This window comes from Pollicipes pollicipes, unplaced genomic scaffold (assembly GCF_011947565.3).
Source record: "Pollicipes pollicipes isolate AB1234 unplaced genomic scaffold, Ppol_2.1 Scaffold_4219;HRSCAF=4965_pilon_pilon_pilon, whole genome shotgun sequence".
Lineage (NCBI taxonomy): Eukaryota > Metazoa > Arthropoda > Thecostraca > Pollicipedomorpha > Pollicipedidae > Pollicipes > Pollicipes pollicipes.
This window is the reverse complement of record NW_023596448.1, coordinates 10,043,754-10,048,133: the sequence shown is the minus strand read 5'-3', so window position 1 is coordinate 10,048,133 and position 4,380 is coordinate 10,043,754.

Here is a 4,380-nt window from a genome sequence, read left to right as displayed (position 1 = left end):
TTCTCTCCCGAAACTGTATCTACCTCAAGCAGGATTTTCCCCTCCTGTCTGGATCTCCTGGCGGTCTTCCTCGCTTGTCTACGGACCTTACCCTGCTGGCTGAGGCTCTTGACGGCCTCCTCTCACCCGTCTGTGGATCTCACCCTATGATTGGGCCTCTTGAGGACCTCCCTCACCTGTCCGCGGGTCTTGCCCTCCTGGCTGAGTCTCCTGACGGCCTCCTCGCGCGCCTTACGCAGGACATCCTGCACCAGACGGTTGGCCACGGCTAGCAGGCCGGGGTCGTTACGCAGTTTGGCACGCTCCAGCTCCAGAGAAGGTCGTCCGGGCTCGGCGACCCACTGCCTGAAACGCCGCGGGTGAGGTCAGACAACGCTTTATGGCTTGGCATTGTTTGCTATGAGAAGCTGGCATAAGCCACAGAATGCCATCAGTTGCTTCCTAAAGGACAATTTGAGGTCGCCAGCGGCCAATTCCGTGGCGTAATACCAAGATCGATGACCTCGCACGTACAGGTGTTCTTGAGTTGGCAATGTTGTTCGCATGGCAGTTAAGTACATAACCATAATTAGGGCGGCTTACATACTTACTTGACGTGATCTTGACCCTTGAACGACCTTTATAATGCTTGCATGGACATCAGTGATTTGCCTTCACATTTTCTGTGAGCTGGACTGGCAAAATTTCGCCAGATTTTGAAAAATTCATCCGATTATGACCTTGACATGAAACGAGCTTTGGCATGTTACAATAGCTGATCACGCGACATATAGCAACTTTATACACTTTCAACTATTGGCCAAAATAGCCAGTGCACAAGGAGGTAAAAACGTGCCATGGAGCACTGCCCTGTCACATTTCCGACGTTCCAAGCTTTGGAAACTACGTCACAGTTGGATGACTCGCAATGTCGTGGGCTCAAAAATTTCAGGTCACGTGTCTAACAGTTCTGAGAATAAGCTTAGCAAAATTTTACGCTACGTCGGAAGATTCCAGAAAAACGTACGAAAAATTTGAGGGGATTGCCTTTGTGCTGAACCATCCGTGGACCAACATGTTACCAGATAAAATGTTTCATAGTATGAGGAAAATCAAGTAAAAGATAAACTCTTCAGCACAGGTGTTCATAGTTCGAAAGGCTAACGGATGCTTTGGATGGACTCCTGGATGAATCAGCTTCTGGACGAGCCTGTAATCGAAACTTAATATGTGGTCGAGTCAATTTGACATCTCAAAGGTTTTCCCTAACAGCCTCCGAACAGCGCGACATAACCGCACCGAACTTTATTCACTTGTAGGCAATTGAAAAACCGGTATTTTGGTATACACAATTGCGTGCCATGTAAAGTATCTGACTTGGGTGTACTTTCTTACTCAGTTTGAGGGGAAGGGGCTTCAGGCCCACCCGTAATTTGGGCGCCCCCCCCCCCCACCTTGGGCTCCAGCCCCTCCCCAACTTTGAGGAAAAGGTGAAAAAGACTGAAAATGACCTCGGCCAACCTTTTACTTTAGGGAACATGCTGCCAGAATAGTACATAGTGCCCATTGGAAGCTCAAAAATCAACTAAATCATGTAGGTTTTTGGGTAATTTTTACCTTTGGGAGGTCGAACCAGGCCGCTGACCTAACACAAAAACTGGTACCATTTGCTTATAAAAGATATCTAGGTTGAAGCTGGTTGTGTTTCGGATAGCGATGTGAGATTTGACTTTGTTTTGCTATGTTCGACTTGAAGATCTCAGCCTAGTGATCTAAGAATATGACACAAGTGAGTTCGCTTAGACCTCCACTTTCCCTATGAATTTGGTGTCTCTAGCTCTATTGGGTTTTGATATATCAGGGGGTCGTATTGCTCCCCCCCCCCCCCCCTCCACCCGAGTGCGTGACACTGGACCAGTCACCCAGAGACATTAATGTCTGCAAGCTTGCTGATGGGATTTCCAACTTCCTCACGCGATCCCATGCTTTCTCACGCAATGCTGTTCAACACTGAACGAGTAAGCCACAAAGCGCAAAGGTCAGCATGCAACAGGCTAGCATCCCGTTCGACAGCATAGCATCGCTTTGCGCATGAACGTGAGGTGGTCTCAGCCGCCGGAGAGCTGTTAACTTTCCAAATAACTATACCCATTTGAGAAAAAAATTGACAGATCAGCGTGACGACATCAACAGAATCATGGCATGATATCCTCCACAACTGCAAACTGCTCATACTGCGAATCATAGCATGCTATCCCCCACAACTGCAAACTCCTCATGGCGCGAATAATGACATGATATCCCACACAAGTGCAAACTCCTCATACCGCAAATCATGGGGTGATATCCTACACCACTGCAAACTCCTCATACTGCGAATAATGGCGTGATATCCCCGACAACTGCAAACTCCTCATACTGATCTGGGGCATCACTGAATGCTTTGCTCGACGTTGTTGGCTGCGCCTGATGAATGACCGACAACCTGAATATTCAGTACCATTTAAAAATGTGACCGGTCAAAAAGTGTAAGAAAGGCACTGGCAGTGCACGTTGCTCCGCACTGGTCCATTTTCATACCGACGAAGAGCCATGTTTGTCTTGAGAGTTTTCTGCCAAAGTCACCGGAGATATTTTATGTCTGTAATGGGAAAAGTTTGTTTTAAAACTGCGGACGCACGACATCCTGTATTCAAAGCTAGTTATGACTCACTTCCTCAATAGGGCTTCATGAGACCCATAAATCCAAAACTTTATTCCAGATCACGACCATGGAAATGACATCACTAACCACAGTCGCACGAGTTCCGAAACGTGGTATCAAACCAACTAGATCGATGTCGTCTTTCCAGAACTCAGACCCGACAAGGGGTTACACAAAATAACAGCTTGGATCGACCTGGCCAGTCCTACTGATCGAACTGACTACTCCTGCTGATCAGCCTGGCCTCTCCTGCCGATCGACCTGACCGGTCCTGCTGATCGTACCGAATACTTCTGCTGATCAGCCTGACCCCTCCTGCTGATCAACCTGACCGGTCCTTCTGATCAACCTGACCACTCCTGCTGATAAACCTGACCCCTCCTGCTGATCGACCTGACCGGTCCTGCTGATAAACCTGACTCCTCCTGCTGATCGATCTGACCAGATCGATCCGGTAACGGCTGTGATGCCTGCTGAGCGGCTGGTGAATGGACCTAACAGGCCACGCGGACGCGGCCAGGTCGCACCTGTCGCGATGCCCGGACATTGCAGCGAGCTCGCCTCCGGGAACCCAGGATTCAAAGAGACAATAGGAAGGAGGAAAAAGCGCTGCAGGCTTTGCTCAGCCAACGGATTTGAAGTGTGAGTCCGGGACAGCCCACCACGTTCGTTGTTTGAATTCCAAGGCTTTCAAATAGATCGATCCAGTAATGGGGAGGCACTAACGCAAAACAGTAAGGTGGACTGGTCCGTCTCCAAAATGGGTCGGTGCATCGGTTTCCGAATGGCTTATCTGTGTATATGTTTATCTCTGTCTAAAATCTGTCTACAAAATCGATGCCCAAGTAAAAGTCTGCTACACAATGTCCAGTCACTAACTGCCCCGCAAAAAGAGGACTTATGACTTTGTGAATTATTTGGGTGACTAATGCACTTTGTTTTTAGTTGCGAGTTTATGCAGACTTAAATACTCTTGATCATGGTGTGCTTGAACTGATTGTAAGAAGTGCCTAGCTAGAGTTTTGATCAGAAAGGAAATCTAGGCATTTGCAAGTAGGAACTTTGGGTTGTGGCTCGCACAGGGGCGAAACTCGAGCACCATCCAATGCTATCAGCACTCAAAACGCCTGCCGGCGGCCGGAGAATTAACAAGCCCGAAGTTTGTGGAAATACTAAGGCACCAGGACAATAGTTCAAGCAACTGTCTTCTCCGTAATAATAATGCCCTGTTTCAATCATCCTGTGAATTTGGTGCACCTCGAATTTCTGTGATTTATCAATCGTATTAGAGATTGCCAGATGACACACGAGCCAATTGCACTCAGGATATCAATCTCGCGAAAACCGGATTGGGTCTTCCGCTCATGAATGACCAGATGTGGAACTTAATAAGCTACATTCTGTCGCATAAGTTAGTTGCACTTACGAGAAACATAATACATATGAATGAGACCGTAGTAATAGCCATTTTCGTCGTAGAATAAACAGAAGAATGGATATACACATACATGAATACATATATACACAAATGTATGTATATCTATGTATATATATATATATATATATATATATATATATATATATATATAATACCATATCGGTACTGCCATATTCGGTCGGTTATATGTATGTATATATATAATATATATATATAATAATATATATATATATGTACATATATATATATATATATAATA